A 19,603-nucleotide genomic window follows, 5' to 3' on the forward strand; every position below is an offset into this window, starting at 1 on the left:
AATTTTGTCGTATCGTTGCAAGAAAAATATCATTACAATTTTCAAAAATTTCCTTCAGCAATATTGTCAGTGTTTCGTATCCAGTTGTTTCCTTGATGCAGAGTAAACTCCCTGCTCTTTCATCTCTCTCTGCAAATATGACATTTTGAAAATGATGTGTTAATAAAATATGAATAAAGTAGTGTTTTGACTACATATGGTCTTTTGAATGCTCACTTTCTTCCTTCAGTGATGATAGATAGAGTACTTTATTCATCCCCGGAGGGAAATTAAGGAGTCACCTGGCTGGCTGTGATGTGCAGTCCAGACTGGAGGGTAGGGGATGTCAGTGGTGGGTTTGAGGGTGATGCAAAGAGGTGTGTGTTGCAGGAGGTGGTGGTGGTGGGGGACTGTGGGTGATGTGAGGATGTCCCGGGGGTGGAAGGTGTGAAAAAGTCTGTGGTGAAAGCCAGCGGAGGGGTGGGGGGAGATGGTGACGGGTGTGGTGTGGGGCAGAGGGTGGTGGGGGGAGGTGGGGGGTTGTTGCTCTGAGAAGCAGTAGAGGCAGTGGAGGCAGTGGAGGGTCCGCTGGGGGTGGGGGGGTTGTTGTTGAACCTATTGAAGAACGTGTTCAGCTCGTTCGCACGTCGTTCATTCCCCGTTGCTCCCTCACCTCTCCTCTGGAAGCCGGTGATCTCCTTTATCCCACTCCAGACGTCTCTGCTATTGTTGTCCTCCAGTTTGTGCTCCAGTTTTCTTCTGTAGTTGTCCTTGCTCTCCCTGATGCTGCGCTTTAGCTCCCTTTGTACCCGTTTGAGTTCTGCTCTGTCCCGTGATCTAAAGGCTCTCTTCTTCTCGTTGAGAAGGGCCTTCAGGTCGCTTGTTACCCACGGTTTGTTATTTGGGTAACAGCGGACCTCTTTAGTGGGGATGGTGTTGTCTATGCAGAACCCAATGTACTCAGAGACACAGTCAGTCATGCCATCAATGTCCTCACCATGTGGCTCATACAGAGCATCCCAGTCTGTGGCCTCCAGCGCTCCACGCAGTGTTTCCATGGCCTCAGGAGTCCATTTCCTCACTGTCCTCACTTTGACTGGGTGCCGCTGAACCACAGGCTTGTATGATGGGGAGAGCAGGACTAGGTTGTGGTCTGATCTGCCCAGTGGTGGCAGGGCAGTGGAGCTGTATGCATCCTTAACATTTGCATACAGCAGGTCCAAAGTCTTATTGTCACGGGTGGCACATTTTACAAACTGGAAGAATGTTGGGAGTGTGGATGAGAGGGAAGCATGGTTAAAGTCACCTGTGATGACGATGAAGGCCCCGGGGTGTTGTGTTTGTAATCCTGCAGTTACAGTGTGGATGACGTCACACGCTGCTGCTGCGTTCCCAGATGGAGGAATATAAACAGTGATGGCGAAAACACTGGTAAACTCCCTCGGCAAATAATATGGACGAAGTCCGACTGCGACGAGCTCGATGTCCGGGTTGCATACACGCTGTTTGACGGTGACGTACCCGGAGTGACACCACCTGTTGTTCACGAGCACGGCGAGACCCCCTCCTTTCTTCTTGCCGGTCGCGGTGGTGTCTCTGTCGGCTCGAACCGTCTGGAAGCCGGGAATGGTGACGTTGGAGTCCGGTATCTGCTCGTGCAGCCACGTTTCCGTGAGACACACAATACTGGACTCCCTGTACTCCCTCTGCGTTCTGATGAGCGCTTCCAGTTCGTCCACTTTATTTGCCAGCGACCTCACGTTTCCAGTGATAACTGCAGGGATGAAGGGCTTAAACTTCCTCTTCGCCATCCTCCGTTTAAGCCCCGCTCTACAGCCCCGCCGTCTCTTCTTTAGTTCCTCCGGGATGGTGGGTCTCTCTCCGGCCAAGAGGGGGGTGTGCCTCAGGGCCATCAGCTGGTCGCGGGTGTAAACAATCCCGGCGTGTGTTGCCGGCATGCTTCCAGTGATCCGAAGAGACCTAAGTGCGGTTAAAAGTGATAAAAAGTGTCCAATCGGTTGCAAAAGCATCTCGTCTTTGTGCGGCACGAAGATGCACAGAGCAGTGCAAAAATAAATATAAAAAACAAACAGCAAACGTAATAAAAACACAAAAGACCGACAGTAATACACGGACCTGCTACGACAGGCTCCCGTTAGTACGGCGCCATATTGATGCAAGGGTTCCGTATCCTTTTTTTCTTTGATGAACAGTCTTTCCTGCTCTTTCCAAGATGTGTCTCCTCTGAAGCAGCAGCAACTGCACCATCTGCTGGCGGCAAAGAGAATCATCACCCTAATCCACAGTTTTGCTACTTTGTGACCATTGACACTCTGGAGTTCCTTCAACTGTTTTATTGTGCAGGGAAAATAAACTGAAGGTGTAATTTTGTCTACTCTGAAGCAGCAGCAACAGCGCCCTCTGCAAAGTAAAGTCTAAAAAGCTTACAGCACCTGGTATTCCCAGGCGGTCTCCCATCCAAGTACTAACCAGGCCCGACCCTGCTTAGCTTCCGAGATCGGACGAGATCGGGCGTGTTCAGGGTGGTATGGCCGTAAGCGATAGACTCCAGCCACAATACCTCCTTTATACATGTGAACCATCACCATCCTCAATTGTTCTGTTGCTTTGCGACCATGGAATCTTGAGGTGTGGGGGGGCGGGGGTTAAATTGTTCTGAAAAACAAGCTCAAGGTGCAATTTTGTCGTATCGTTGCAAGAAAAATATCATTACAATTTTCAAAAATTTCCTTCAGCAATATTGTCAGTGTTTCGTATCCAGTTGCTTCCTTGATGCAGAGTAAACTCCCTGCTCTTTCATCTCTCTCTGCAAATATGACATTTTGAAAATGATGTGTTAATAAAATATGAATAAAGTAGTGTTTTGACTACATATGGTCTTTTGAATGCTCACTTTCTTCCTTCAGTGATGATGCGAGGGTTCCGTATCCTTTTTCTCTTTGATGAACAGTCTTTCCTGCTCTTTCCAAGATGTGTCTCCTCTGAAGCAGAAGCAACTGCACCATCTGCTGGCGGCAAAGAGAATCATCACCCTAATCCAAACATTTTCCACTTTGTGACCATTGACACTCTGGAGTTCCTTCAACTGTTTTATTGTGCAGGGAAAATAAACTGAAGGTGTCATTTTGTCCTAGTATTGCAAGCCAAAAAAAAATAATTTGAATTTTCAATCATATCCTTCATTAACTATGTCAGGGTTACATAAACTGTTTTTTCCTTGATGCTGAGTAAACTCACCGCTCTCTCCAAATATGACATTTTGAGACTGACATGTTGAAATGACACGGATAAAGTAGTGTTTTGACTACATATGGTCTTTTGAATGCTCACTTTCTTCCTTCAGTGATGATGCGAGGGTTCCATATCCTTTTTTTCTTTGATGAATAGTCTTTCCTGCTCTTTCCAAGATGTGTCTCCTCTGAAGCAGCAGCAACAGCGCCCTCTGCTCTTTGCAATGTAAAGTCTAAAAAGCTTACAGCACCTGGTATTCCCAGGCGGTCTCCCATCCAAGTACTAACCAGGCCCGACCCTGCTTAGCTTCCGAGATCGGACGAGATCGGGCGTGTTCAGGGTGGTATGGCCGTAAGCGATAGACTCCAGCCACAATACCTCCTTTATACATGTGAACCATCACCATCCTCAATTGTTCTGTTGCTTTGCGACCATGGAATCTTGAGGTGTGGGGGGGCGGGGGTTAAATTGTTCTGAAAAACAAGCTCAAGGTGCAATTTTGTCGTATCGTTGCAAGAAAAATATCATTACAATTTTCAAAAATTTCCTTCAGCAATATTGTCAGTGTTTCGTATCCAGTTGCTTCCTTGATGCAGAGTAAACTCCCTGCTCTTTCATCTCTCTCTGCAAATATGACATTTTGAAAATGATGTGTTAATAAAATATGAATAAAGTAGTGTTTTGACTACATATGTTCTTTTGAATGCTCACTTTCTTCCTTCAGTGATGATGCAAGGGTTCCGTATCCTTTTTTTCTTTGATGAACAGTCTTTCCTGCTCTTTCCAAGATGTGTCTCCTCTGAAGCAGCAGCAACTGCACCATCTGCTGGCGGCAAAGAGAATCATCACCCTAATCCACAGTTTTGCTACTTTGTGACCATTGACACTCTGGAGTTCCTTCAACTGTTTTATTGTGCAGGAAAAATAAACTGAAGGTGTCATTTTGTCCTAGTATTGCAAGCCCAAAAAAAATAATTTGAATTTTCAATCATATCCTTCATTAACTATGTCAGGGTTACATAAACTGTTTTTTCCTTGATGCTGAGTAAACTCACCGCTCTCTCCAAATATGACATTTTGAGACTGACATGTTGAAATGACACGGATAAAGTAGTGTTTTGACTACATATGGTCTTTTGAATGCTCACTTTCTTCCTTCAGTGATGATGCGAGGGTTCCATATCCTTTTTTTCTTTGATGAATAGTCTTTCCTGCTCTTTCCAAGATGTTTCTCCTCTGAAGCAGCAGCAACAGTGCCCTCTGCTCTTTGCAATGTAAAGTCTAAAAAGCTTACAGCACCTGGTATTCCCAGGCGGTCTCCCATCCAAGTACTAACCAGGCCCGACCCTGCTTAGCTTCCGAGATCGGACGAGATCGGGCGTGTTCAGGGTGGTATGGCCGTAAGCGATAGACTCCAGCCACAATACCTCCTTTATACATGTGAATCATCACTCACTCGCAGTTTTGAATCTCTCTTCTGAAATCTCAAAGGACCCCTAGTAGCAAATTCTTTGCAAATAGATTTGGCTCCTCTCAGAAAACGGCTTATGGGACTCTGGTTGGTTATGGTGTATTTACCAGTGTCAGGCCCTGGGGATTCACTGTTCGTCAGTGTCTGTAGTGTAGTGGTTATCACCTTTTCTTAACACGTGAAAGGTCCTCAGCCTGAAACTGGGCAGAAACAACTTCTGTCTCAAAAAAATGTCTATTGCATTAGCCGGGAATCGAACCCGGGCCTCCCGCGCGGCCCTCGAGAAAAGTTTAGCTAAACCGACCTAAACGCTTTTTAACATGCATTTCAATGATAGTGCTGAACCACAGTGTGGATGTAATATTCTTTTGGCCACTCTTCCGGCTGTGGCGCTGTTCCGACTTTTTCTATAGACTCTCGGTCCTCCGATATTTTTTTTTTTTCCTTCAGGCAAACCTCTAACGGCAGACGGTCATAAAAGCGTGCATATTCACTGTCTATTGTTGATGTCATTACGTGTTCTTACAGGGGCTGTGCATCATTCAAACATTCAAGTCATTTTCATTCGTCAAAGGTAAGACACGTTGTTTTATTTTCATAAAAGTTAGCCTGCTTTCTGATAACATTAGTTCGCTGCTGCTGCTTATTCGCTTGGTTGATGCGATAGAACTGCCCGGAATTAAGTTTGGGGTAATTATGGACTAAATAATGAATGAACATCATGCTATTTGTTGAGATTGTGTGTGGTTTTTAGGTTGTTGCTTAATATTATATATTCGTCAGCGCGGTATTGACAGTAATGTCGTGTCAGCAGTTGCCTAGCACCACTCGCAGGGTAACGCAGAAGATTTGTGGTGAAATAACACGTCAAAGTATGAATGGACATGATCGTTTTATATAGTTATTTGCATAGTTTTCATGACGTGGCGTTAAATAGTCTTGTCAGTCCGTTTATATCAATCTTTTGTTGATAAGTTAACTATAGCCTACCTCAGCATTGCTCACTTGCTAAGAGACTGACGCTACAAACGTGTGTTGAAATTACGTGATAACATGATTGTATTTCATATTTTTGTGTATCTGGTTTTGATGTCGTGATGTTAACTCATCTTTACACCATGGATCTGTTACTCCTAAGATGTCTGACTAGTTAGGCTACATATTGCATCAACTAAAACAGCTGTACTACTGAGGGATTGATACCATCTCTTTTTTTAAAATACAAATGTGATATTAATATGTTCAAATTCATTTGGCAGAACTAGTAGTGCCAGAGTAGACTTTCAGACAAGCAGTAGAGGTCTGCCTACCGTATTAATCAAGTGTAATAAGACTTTGATCTAGGCATTCACTTCTCCTACCCCCCCCCCGCCTCTCTCACACACACATAACTGCTCTCCAACTCCTGCTGCAAAGACCGTCCCACCCCCCTGTTGTTTTCGCGCCCACACACACACACTGTGAGTAGATAAGGATCAGAGAGGTGTGATAAACTATTGTCTTGACCCTATGAACTATTTCACTGCAAGCCCCCCCACACACACACGCACACACTGTACTTCCTCCCAGACTCAGAGGTGTGAGAAACTATTGCCTTTACCCTCTGAACTATTTGACTGAAGTTCATAGAAGATAACCCAAACTTATGTTTTTACTTTATGGTAGGTCAAGATGCAGAGGGCGGTGTTCTTCCCAGGTAAGCTCAGTGTTGTGTTCCGCAAGGGACCAGGTGGATTTCTCTTACAGGAACCCTCTGCAGAAGCCAGACGGATCAAGGATGACCCCACTCGTCAGGACAGGTCTGCCCTGAGAGAGGACCTCGTGCGGCAGAATGCCCTGGCTGCGGTTCGTCAGAGAGGGGGTGATGCCTCAGACAGGACGGAGGTGCTAGGAGACTACATCCTGCAGTTTGGCAAGTATAAAGGGAAGGCTTTCAGGTGGCTTTTGGAGAATGATGTTGGCTCTACATGTTACCTTGTCAAGGATATGCGCAAGGAGGAGGCTGCAGGTCGTTTCAGGCCCGAGGGGCATAGCAAGGATAGTCTACTGTCCTTTGTGAATTATGCTCTGAGTTTTGCAGAGATCCAGTCTCTCCTCGCCTACGAGGCCAGGGGAGAGGGTGTGGTGACAGCCACATCAGAGGACGACCAGCTGGTTGGCTTTGGCGACAGGGCCAAGAGCACCTGGAAGGAGGAAGAGACAAGACCCACAACCAGACCCACAACCACACCCACAACCAACAGTCCGCCTCTGCAGATTCTGCCGCTTGGAACTGAAACAGGGACCAAACAGCCCTCACATTCACACGGGCTTCCCTGGAGTGGCAGGGAAATACATTCAAGGATATGTGTTCCTCCCAACCGCAATAAGACTCTACAACTCATCTCCCTCTGTCAGAGCCACCATCACAGAACTGCACTAACATACCTGTCACCTTTGCACCATGTACCCTGCACTACACTACGTGTGTTAATTTAAACCACTTTAATATTACAGACCTTTTTATAGAATAATATTGTCTTTTGCACATCCAGTCCACGTATTCTTACACTGCCAGTATATTGTATAGTCAAGTACTGATATTTATACCCTATTATATATTATATATCATATCATATTATATCATACTCTGCATATTCTCTGTATATTCTTCGGATTTACAAGTCTATATACACATATTTATACATGTGTACATGCTATTATTATATTATTATTATCACTACTACTACTACTATTATTATTATTATATATACTATTGCTGCCATTATTACTATATACTGCTATTATATTGGTATAATTACTGTCTATATAAATATATATTATGTTATATTGTATACTATATATATATATATAAATATATACTGTACTAATATTCTTATATACTGTCTAACAATAACATTACCATCATATCATTATTACTATTATCATCATATTGCCACTGCACTACTTGTCTGCCTATTCATCTTGTGTTTCTGTTTCTGTTCTTTTTACCTAAATGTTTTGTTTTGTTTTGTTCTATTGCATTGTGTTTTGTTGTGTTCCGATACACAAGCTGCTATGACACCTTAATTTCCCTCCGGGGATGAATAAAGTACTCTATCTATCTATCTATCTATCTATCTTATTGCCCATCAAAGGTGTACTCTTTGTACAGAGATAAGGGCATGGCCAAGGAGATGAGCTGGCCCGAGTTTCAGCAGTCTCCTTTCTATGAGGCTGAGAGACAAAGAACTGTGGAAGAAAGGAAGAAATGATTTCCCTGTATACCCATTGTTTAGACCCATTTTATTTGATTTTATTTCATTATTTTATTTCATTATTGTTTATTTCATTATTGTTCTTAATGTTTCTTATTTGACTTGTGTATATGTCTCTAGACGTACAGGTTCTTTGTCTGTGTATATGTAAATAGACTACAAATTAATAGTTGTAAAACAAAGTGTACATATATTGTTTTTCTTTTCTTTTTTTCTTTTATTTATGTGTGAATGCGTGAAAATGTACACACCAGAAACTAGTTTGGTTTGTTTGTTGTGTTCTTTTTTTTAAAATTTCTTTCTTTATTTTACAAATGTCTGAATGTATGAATGTGTGAAAGGTATATATGCCAGTATGTAGAAACTTGATCTTTTGTGCATAGTTTGGACTGTTTGTTGTACAGATCTACTTAGTGCTCTGTTGTTAACAATCGTTTGGATGTAAATAAGTCAATGCTTCCGTCTAGTCTTCTGTATGAAAGTAAATAGATTGTAAACATGAAAAGGTTCATATGTTATTAGGTTATTATGTTAATTGTTTTGCATGGTTATATGTCTATAGATCATAGGTTCTTTAGACTTCTGTTGAGCTGAATATAGCTGTATAGTTTTTTCTTTCTTTTTTTTTTCTTTTACTTAATTTTTTTACTTACTTTAACATTATTGCATGACCAGAAACACCAGTTTTCTACTTGTCATATTAACCAGCACTGTGTATGTAGACACTTGATCTTTTGTGCATAGTTTGGACTGTTTTGTTGTACAGATGTACTTAGTGCTCTGTTGTTAAAAATCGTTTGGATGTAAATAAGTCAACGCTTCCGTCTAGTCTTCTGTATGAAAGTAAATAGATTGTAAACATGAAAAGGTTCATATGTTATTAGGTTATTATGTTAATTGTTTTGCATGGTTATATGTCTATAGATCATAGGTTCTTTAGACTTCTGTTGAGCTGAATATAGCTGTATAGTTTTTTCTTTCTTTTTTTTTTCTTTTACTTAATTTTTTTACTTACTTTAACATTATTGCATGACCAGAAACACCAGTTTTCTACTTGTCATATTAACCAGCACTGTATCTATCACTGTATACTCCCCCTCCCTATGTATGTACTGTGTCATTGTCATATCTAATTGTTGTCTTAAATTATCTATATTATTTCTAAAACTTTACTTACAGCCCAATTATTTCATTTGTCATATATACATTATTTCACATGTTCATAAATAAAACTGGAACTTTCTTTGAAATATTGCACACTGCCTTTTTGTCCTGCTTAAATAAAAACAATATAGTGGTCATAGTAGTCATGAGTCATAAGAATTAATTGTTAATCTCCACGTATTTTCAATGCTTTTTGCTCAGAAATATCACGTTCAATAACACCGCGATCGGGATGCGAACCCCGTCTTTTGGGGAATCGGAAATAAATAAATAAATGAACGGACCCAGAGAGAATGCTTCGATCCTATTGGCTTGCTGGACTGGTCCAGTATTCTCGACTGGCCCCCGCGCGGCCCTCGAGAAAAGTTTAGCTAAACCGACCTAAACGCTTTTTAACATGCATTTCAATGATAGTGCTGAACCACAGTGTGGATGTAATATTCTTTTGGCCACTCTTCCGGCTGTGGCGCTGTTCCGACTTTTTCTATAGACTCGCGCTCCTCTGATATTTCTTTTTTTCCTTCAGGCAAACCTCTAACGGCAGACGGTCATAAAAGCGTGCATATTCACTGTCTATTGTTGATGTCATTACGTGTTCTTACAGGGGCTGTGCATCATTCAAACATTCAAGTCATTTTCATTCGTCAAAGGTAAGACACGTTGTTTTATTTTCATAAAAGTTAGCCTGCTTTCTGATAACATTAGTTCGCTGCTGCTGCTTATTCGCTTGGTTGATGCGATAGAACTGCCCGGAATTAAGTTTGGGGTAATTATGGACTAAATAATGAATGAACATCATGCTATTTGTTGAGATTGTGTGTGGTTTTTAGGTTGTTGCTTAATATTATATATTCGTCAGCGCGGTATTGACAGTAATGTCGTGTCAGCAGTTGCTTAGCACCACTCGCAGGGTAACGCAGAAGATTTGTGGTGAAATAACACGTCAAAGTATGAATGGACATGATCGTTTTATATAGCTATATGCATAGTTTTCATGACGTGACGTTAAATAGTCTTGTCAGTCCGTTTATATCAATCTTTTGTTGATAAGTTAACTATAGCCTACCTCAGCATTGCTCACTTGCTAAGAGACTGACGCTACAAACGTGTGTTGAAATTACGTGATAACATGATTGTATTTCATATTTTTGTGTATCTGGTTTTGATGTCGTGATGTTAACTCATCTTTACACCATGGATCTGTTACTCCTAAGATGTCTGACTAGTTAGGCTACATATTGCATCAACTAAAACAGCTGTACTACTAAGGGATTGATACCATCTCTTTTTTTAAAATACAAATGTGATATTAATATGTTCAAATTCATTTGGCAGAACTAGTAGTGCCAGAGTAGACTTTCAGACAAGCAGTAGAGGTCTGCCTACTGTATTAATCAAGTGTAATAAGACTTTGATCTAGGCATTCACTTCTCCTACCCCCCCTCTCTCTCACACACACATAACTGCTCTCCAACTCCTGCTGCAAAGACCGTCCCACCCCCCTGTTGTTTTCGCGCCCACACACACACACACTGTGAGTAGATAAGGATCAGAGAGGTGTGATAAACTATTGTCTTGACCCTATGAACTATTTCACTGAAGTTCATAGAAGATAACCCAAACTTATGTTTTTACTTTATGGTAGGTCAAGATGCAGAGGGCGGTGTTCTTCCCAGGTAAGCTCAGTGTTGTGTTCCGCAAGGGACCAGGTGGATTTCTCTAACAGGAACCCTCTGCAGAAGCCAGACGGATCAAGGATGACCCCACTCGTCAGGACAGGTCTGCCCTGAGAGAGGACCTCGTGCGGCAGAATGCCCTGGCTGCGGTTCGTCAGAGAGGGGGTGATGCCTCAGACAGGACGGAGGTGCTAGGAGACTACATCCTGCAGTTTGGCAAGTATAAAGGGAAGGCTTTCAGGTGGCTTTTGGAGAATGATGTTGGCTCTACATGTTACCTTGTCAAGGATATGCGTAAGGAGGAGGCTGCAGGTCGTTTCAGGCCCGAGGGGCATAGCAAGGATAGTCTACTGTCCTTTGTGAATTATGCTCTGAGTTTTGCAGAGATCCAGTCTCTCCTCGCCTACGAGGCCAGGGGAGAGGGTGTGGTGACAGCCACATCAGAGGACGACCAGCTGGTTGGCTTTGGCGACAGGGCCAAGAGCACCTGGAAGGAGGAAGAGACAAGACCCACAACCAGACCCACAACCACACCCACAACCAACAGTCCGCCTCTGCAGATTCTGCCGCTTGGAACTGAAACAGGGACCAAACAGCCCTCACATTCACACGGGCTTCCCTGGAGTGGCAGGGAACTACATTCAAGGATATGTGTTCCTCCCAACCGCAATAAGACTCTACAACTCATCTCCCTCTGTCAGAGCCACCATCACAGAACTGCACTAACATACCTGTCACCTTTGCACCATGTACCCTGCACTACACTACGTGTGTTAATTTAAACCACTTTAATATTACAGACCTTTTTATAGAATAATATTGTCTTTTGCACATCCAGTCCACGTATTCTTACACTGCCAGTATATTGTATAGTCAAGTACTGATATTTATACCCTATTATATATTATATATCATATCATATTATATCATACTCTGCATATTCTCTGTATATTCTTTGGATTTACAAGTCTATATACACATATTTATACATGTGTACATGCTATTATTATATTATTATTATCACTACTACTACTACTATTATTAATATTATATATACTATTGCTGCCATTATTACTATATACTGCTATTATATTGGTATAATTACTGTCTATATAAATATATATTATGTTATATTGTATACTATATATATATATATAAATATATACTGTACTAATATTCTTATATACTGTCTAACAATAACATTACCATCATATCATTATTACTATTATCATCACATTGCCACTGCACTATTTGTCTGCCTATTCATCTTGTGTTTCTGTTTTGTTCTTTTTACCTAAATGTTTTGTTTTGTTTTGTTCTATTGCATTGTGTTTTGTTGTGTTCCGATACACAAGCTGCTATGACACCTTAATTTCCCTCCGGGGATGAATAAAGTACTCTATCTATCTATCTATCTATCTATCTTATTGCCCATCAAAGGTGTACTCTTTGTACAGAGATAAGGGCATGGCCAAGGAGATGAGCTGGCCCGAGTTTCAGCAGTCTCCTTTCTATGAGGCTGAGAGACAAAGAACTGTGGAAGAAAGGAAGAAATGATTTCCCTGTATACCCATTGTTTGTACCCATTTTATTTGATTTTATTTCATTATTTTATTTCATTATTGTTTATTTAATTATTGTTCTTAATGTTTCTTATTTGACTTGTGTATATGTCTCTAGACGTACAGGTTCTTTGTCTGTGTATATGTAAATAGACTACAAATTAATAGTTGTAAAACAAAGTGTACATATATTGTTTTTCTTTTCTTTTTTTCTTTTATTTATGTGTGAATGCGTGAAAATGTACACACCAGAAACTAGTTTGGTTTGTTTGTTGTGTTCTTTTTTTTTAAATTTATTTATTTATTTTACAAATGTCTGAATGTATGAATGTGTGAAAGGTATATATGCCAGTATGTAGAAACTTGATCTTTTGTGCATAGTTTGGACTGTTTTGTTGTACAGATGTACTTAGTGCTCTGTTGTTAACAATCGTTTGGATGTAAATAAGTCAATGCTTCCGTCTAGTCTTCTGTATGAAAGTAAATAGATTGTAAACATGAAAAGGTTCATATGTTATTAGGTTATTATGTTAATTGTTCTGCATGGTTATATGTCTATAGATCATAGGTTCTTTAGACTTCTGTTGAGCTGAATATAGCTGTATAGTTTTTTCTTTTACTTATATTTTTTACTTACTTTAACATTATTGCATGACCAGAAACACCAGTTTTCTACTTGTCATATTAACCAGCACTGTATCTATCACTGTATACTCCCCCTCCCTATGTACTGTATGTACTGTGTCATTGTCATATCTAATTGTTGTCTTAAATTATCTATATTATTTCTAAAACTTTACTTACAGTCCAATTATTTCATTTGTCATATATACATTATTTCACATGTTCATAAATAAAACTGGAACTTTCTTTGAAATATTGCACACTGTCTTTTTGTCCTGCTTAAATAAAAACAATATAGTGGTCATAGTAGTCATGAGTCATAAGAATTAATTGTTAATCTCCACGTATTTTCAATGCTTTTTACGCAGAAATATCACATTCAATAACACCGCGATCGGGATGCGAACCCCGTCTTTTGGGGAATCGGAAATAAATAAATAAATGAACGGACCCAGAGAGAATGCTTCGATCCTATTGGCTTGCTGGACTGGTCCAGTATTCTCGACTGGCCCCCGCGTGGCAGGCGAGAATTCTACCACTGAACCACCAATGCATGATTTTTTATAAAGGGCACCCCTTTTTTTTTTTTTTCTGAAACTTTTCCAACTCAGATGGAAAGAAAGGTTGCTGCCATTCCTGTAATGTTCAACAGATACTGACACCCGCTTCTTGGCAGGTGTTTTATTGTGCTCTGGTGAGGTGCCAGGTAAGATAGGAGAAGGGTTTGTATTTCTTACTCAAGCCTGACATGGCAAGATTCATGCCTCTGCTTCAAAGCTACACCATAGCCCTGCGCCTTACGCATAGCCCTGCGCCTTACGCATAGCCCTGCGCCTTACGCATAGCCCTGCGCCTTACGCATAGCCCTGCGCCTTACGCATAGCCCTGCGCCTTACGCATAGCCCTGCGCCTTACGCATAGCCCTGCGCCTTACGCATAGCCCTGCGCCTTACGCAAAGCCCTGCGTTCTGAAAAACAAGCTCCAGGTGCAACTTTGTTGTATCGTTGCAAGAAAAAAATCATTACAATTTTCAAAAATTTCCTTCAGCAATATTGTCAGTGTTTCGTATCCAGTTGCTTCCTTGATGCAGAGTAAACTCCCTGCTCTTTCATCTCTCTCTGCAAATATGACATTTTGAAAATGATATGTTAATAAAATATGAATAAAGTAGTGTTTTGACTACATATGTTCTTTTGAATGCTCACTTTCTTCCTTCAGTGATGATGCAAGGGTTCCGTATCCTTTTTTTCTTTGATGAACAGTCTTTCCTGCTCTTTCCAAGATGTGTCTCCTCTGAAGCAGCAGCAACTGCACCATCTGCTGGCGGCAAAGAGAATCATCACCCTAATCCACAGTTTTGCTACTTTGTGACCATTGACACTCTGGAGTTCCTTCAACTGTTTTATTGTGCAGGGAAAATAAACTGAAGGTGTCATTTTGTCCTAGTATTGCAAGCCCAAAAAAAATAATTTGAATTTTCAATCATATCCTTCATTAACTATGTCAGGGTTACATAAACTGTTTTTTCCTTGATGCTGAGTAAACTCACCGCTCTCTCCAAATATGACATTTTGAGACTGACATGTTGAAATGACACGGATAAAGTAGTGTTGTGACTACATATGGTCTTTTGAATGCTCACTTTCTTCCTTCAGTGATGATGCGAGGGTTCCATATCCTTTTTTTCTTTGATGAATAGTCTTTCCTGCTCTTTCCAAGATGTTTCTCCTCTGAAGCAGCAGCAACAGTGCCCTCTGCAATGTAAAGTCTAAAAAGCTTACAGCACCTGGTATTCCCAGGCGGTCTCCCATCCAAGTACTAACCAGGCCCGACCCTGCTTAGCTTCCGAGATCGGACGAGATCGGGCGTGTTCAGGGTGGTATGGCCGTAAGCGATAGACTCCAGCCACAATACCTCCTTTATACATGTGAATCATCACTCACTCGCAGTTTTGAATCTCTCTTCTGAAATCTCAAAGGACCCCTAGTAGCAAATTCTTTGCAAATAGATTTGGCTCCTCTCAGAAAACGGCTTATGGGACTCTGGTTGGTTATGGTGTATTTACCAGTGTCAGGCCCTGGGGATTCACTGTTCGTCAGTGTCTGTAGTGTAGTGGTTATCACCTTTTCTTAACACGTGAAAGGTCCTCAGCCTGAAACTGGGCAGAAACAACTTCTGTCTCAAAAAAATGTCTATTGCATTAGCCGGGAATCGAACCCGGGCCTCCCGCGCGGCCTTCGAGAAAAGTTTAGCTAAACCGACCTAAACGCCTTTTAACATGCATTTCAATGATAGTGCTGAACCACAGTGTGGATGTAATATTCTTTTGGCCACTCTTCCGGCTGTGGCGCTGTTCCGACTTTTTCTATAGACTCTCGGTCCTCCGATATTTTTTTTTTTCCTTCAGGCAAACCTCTAACGGCAGACGGTCATAAAAGCGTGCATATTCACTGTCTATTGTTGATGTCATTACGTGTTCTTACAGGGGCTGTGCATCATTCAAACATGCAAGTCATTTTCATTCGTCAAAGGTAAGACACGTTGTTTTATTTTCATAAAAGTTAGCCTGCTTTCTGATAACATTAGTTCGCTGCTGCTGCTTATTCGCTTGGTTGATGCGATAGAACTGCCCGGAATTAAGTTTGGGGTAATTATGGACTAAATAATGAATGAACATCATGCTATTTGTTGAGATTGTGTGTGGTTTTTAGGTTGTTGCTTAATATCATATATTCGTCAGCGCGGTATTGACAGTAATGTCGTGTCAGCAGTTGCCTAGCACCACTCGCAGGGTAACGCAGAAGATTTGTGGTGAAATAACACGTCAAAGTATGAATGGACATGATCGTTTTATATAGCTATATGCATAGTTTTCATGACGTGACGTTAAATAGTCTTGTCAGTCCGTTTATATCAATCTTTTGTTGATAAGTTAACTATAGCCTACCTCAGCATTGCTCACTTGCTAAGAGACTGACGCTACAAACGTGTGTTGAAATTACGTGATAACATGATTGTATTTCATATTTTTGTGTATCTGGTTTTGATGTCGTGATGTTAACTCATCTTTACACCATGGATCTGTTACTCCTAAGATGTCTGACTAGTTAGGCTACATATTGCATCAACTAAAACAGCTGTACTACTAAGGGATTGATACCATCTCTTTTTTTAAAATACAAATGTGATATTAATATGTTCAAATTCATTTGGCAGAACTAGTAGTGCCAGAGTAGACTTTCAGACAAGCAGTAGATTGTCAAGAGAGTATTAATCAAGTGTAATAAGACTTTGATCTAGGCATTCACTTCTCCTACCCCCCCCTCTCTCTCACACACACATAACTGCTCTCCAACTCCTGCTGCAAAGACCGTCCCACCCCCCTGTTGTTTTCGCGCCCACACACACACACACTGTGAGTAGATAAGGATCAGAGAGGTGTGATAAACTATTGTCTTGACCCTATGAACTATTTCACTGCAAGCCCCCCCACACACACACGCACACACTGTACTTCCTCCCAGACTCAGAGGTGTGAGAAACTATTGCCTTTACCCTCTGAACTATTTGACTGAAGTTCATAGAAGATAACCCAAACTTATGTTTTTACTTTATGGTAGGTCAAGATGCAGAGGGCGGTGTTCTTCCCAGGTAAACTCAGTGTTAGTTTCCGCAAGGGACCAGGTGGATTTCTCTTACAGGAACCCTCTGCAGAAGCCAGACGGATCAAGGATGACCCCACTCGTCAGGACAGGTCTGCCCTGAGAGAGGACCTCGTGCGGCAGAATGCCCTGGCTGCGGTTCGTCAGAGAGGGGGTGATGCCTCAGACAGGACGGAGGTGCTAGGAGACTACATCCTGCAGTTTGGCAAGTATAAAGGGAAGGCTTTCAGGTGGCTTTTGGAGAATGATGTTGGCTCTACATGTTACCTTGTCAAGGATATGCGTAAGGAGGAGGCTGCAGGTCGTTTCAGGCCCGAGGGGCATAGCAAGGATAGTCTACTGTCCTTTGTGAATTATGCTCTGAGTTTTGCAGAGATCCAGTCTCTCCTCGCCTACGAGGCCAGGGGAGAGGGTGTGGTGACAGCCACATCAGAGGACGACCAGCTGGTTGGCTTTGGCGACAGGGCCAAGAGCACCTGGAAGGAGGAAGAGACAAGACCCACAACCAGACCCACAACCACACCCACAACCAACAGTCCGCCTCTGCAGATTCTGCCGCTTGGAACTGAAACAGGGACCAAACAGCCCTCACATTCACACGGGCTTCCCTGGAGTGGCAGGGAAATACATTCAAGGATATGTGTTCCTCCCAACCGCAATAAGACTCTACAACTCATCTCCCTCTGTCAGAGCCACCATCACAGAACTGCACTAACATACCTGTCACCTTTGCACCATGTACCCTGCACTACACTACGTGTGTTAATTTAAACCACTTTAATATTACAGACCTTTTTATAGAATAATATTGTCTTTTGCACATCCAGTCCACGTATTCTTACACTGCCAGTATATTGTATAGTCAAGTACTGATATTTATACCCTATTATATATTATATATCATATCATATTATATCATACTCTGCATATTCTCTGTATATTCTTCGGATTTACAAGTCTATATACACATATTTATACATGTGTACATGCTATTATTATATTATTATTATCACTACTACTACTACTATTATTATTATTATATATACTATTGCTGCCATTATTACTATATACTGCTATTATATTGGTATAATTACTGTCTATATAAATATATATTATGTTATATTGTATACTATATATATATATATAAATATATACTGTACTAATATTCTTATATACTGTCTAACAATAACATTACCATCATATCATTATTACTATTATCATCATATTGCCACTGCACTACTTGTCTGCCTATTCATCTTGTGTTTCTGTTTCTGTTCTTTTTACCTAAATGTTTTGTTTTGTTTTGTTCTATTGCATTGTGTTTTGTTGTGTTCCGATACACAAGCTGCTATGACACCTTAATTTCCCTCCGGGGATGAATAAAGTACTCTATCTATCTATCTATCTATCTATCTTATTGCCCATCAAAGGTGTACTCTTTGTACAGAGATAAGGGCATGGCCAAGGAGATGAGCTGGCCCGAGTTTCAGCAGTCTCCTTTCTATGAGGCTGAGAGACAAAGAACTGTGGAAGAAAGGAAGAAATGATTTCCCTGTATACCCATTGTTTAGACCCATTTTATTTGATTTTATTTCATTATTTTATTTCATTATTGTTCTTAATGTTTCTTATTTGACTTGTGTATATGTCTCTAGACGTACAGGTTCTTTGTCTGTGTATATGTAAATAGACTACAAATTAATAGTTGTAAAACAAAGTGTACATATATTGTTTTTCTTTTCTTTTTTTCTTTTATTTATGTGTGAATGCGTGAAAATGTACACACCAGAAACTAGTTTGGTTTGTTTGTTGTGTTCTTTTTTTTAAAATTTCTTTATTTATTTTACAAATGTCTGAATGTATGAATGTGTGAAAGGTATATATGCCAGTATGTAGAAACTTGATCTTTTGTGCATAGTTTGGACTGTTTGTTGTACAGATCTACTTAGTGCTCTGTTGTTAACAATCGTTTGGATGTAAATAAGTCAATGCTTCCGTCTAGTCTTCTGTATGAAAGTAAATAGATTGTAAACATGAAAAGGTTCATATGTTATTAGGTTATTATGTTAATTGTTTTGCATGGTTATATGTCTATAGATCATAGGTTCTTTAGACTTCTGTTGAGCTGAATATAGCTGTATAGTTTTTTCTTTTACTTATATTTTTTACTTACTTTAACATTATTGCATGACCAGAAACACCAGTTTTCTACTTGTCATATTAACCAGCACTGTGTATGTAGACACTTGATCTTTTGTGCATAGTTTGGACTGTTTTGTTGTACAGATGTACTTAGTGCTCTGTTGTTAACAATCGTTTGGATGTAAATAAGTCAATGCTTCCGTCTAGTCTTCTGTATGAAAGTAAATAGATTGTAAACATGAAAAGGTTCATATGTTATTAGGTTATTATGTTAATTGTTCTGCATGGTTATATGTCTATAGATCATAGGTTCTTTAGACTTCTGTTGAGCTGAATATAGTTGTATAGTTTTTTCTTTTACTTATATTTTTTACTTACTTTAACATTATTGCATGACCAGAAACACCAGTTTTCTACTTGTCATATTAACCAGCACTGTATCTATCACTGTATACTCCCCCTCCCTATGTATGTACTGTGTCATTGTCATATCTAATTGTTGTCTTAAATTATCTATATTATTTCTAAAACTTTACTTACAGCCCAATTATTTCATTTGTCATATATACATTATTTCACATGTTCATAAATAAAACTGGAACTTTCTTTGAAATATTGCACACTGCCTTTTTGTCCTGCTTAAATAAAAACAATATAGTGGTCATAGTAGTCATGAGTCATAAGAATTAATTGTTAATCTCCACGTATTTTCAATGCTTTTTACTCAGAAATATCACGTTCAATAACAGCGCGATCGGGATGCGAACCCCGTCTTTTGGGGAATCGGAAATAAATAAATAAATGAACGGACCC

The 19,603-nt window shown here is 40.4% G+C and overlaps 4 non-coding genes across 4 annotated transcripts; all 4 read right to left on the bottom strand.

The window, feature by feature from the left end:
* Positions 1-2,420: 2,420 nt before the first annotated feature.
* On the bottom strand, positions 2,421-2,539 carry LOC138409226 (5S ribosomal RNA). The gene has a single exon (XR_011242546.1). It is a non-coding gene; the product is annotated as a 5S ribosomal RNA (ribosomal RNA).
* A 930-nt stretch (positions 2,540-3,469) lies between these two features.
* On the bottom strand, positions 3,470-3,588 carry LOC138409237 (5S ribosomal RNA). The gene has a single exon (XR_011242557.1). It is a non-coding gene; the product is annotated as a 5S ribosomal RNA (ribosomal RNA).
* Positions 3,589-4,518: 930 nt separating this feature from the next.
* On the bottom strand, positions 4,519-4,637 carry LOC138409249 (5S ribosomal RNA). The gene has a single exon (XR_011242569.1). It is a non-coding gene; the product is annotated as a 5S ribosomal RNA (ribosomal RNA).
* A 10,123-nt stretch (positions 4,638-14,760) lies between these two features.
* On the bottom strand, positions 14,761-14,879 carry LOC138409260 (5S ribosomal RNA). Its single transcript, XR_011242580.1, has one exon. It is a non-coding gene; the product is annotated as a 5S ribosomal RNA (ribosomal RNA).
* Between the last annotated feature and the right edge of the window lie 4,724 nt (positions 14,880-19,603).

Source organism: Paralichthys olivaceus, chromosome 5, assembly GCF_024713975.1.
Source record: "Paralichthys olivaceus isolate ysfri-2021 chromosome 5, ASM2471397v2, whole genome shotgun sequence".
NCBI classification, from domain to species: domain Eukaryota; kingdom Metazoa; phylum Chordata; class Actinopteri; order Pleuronectiformes; family Paralichthyidae; genus Paralichthys; species Paralichthys olivaceus.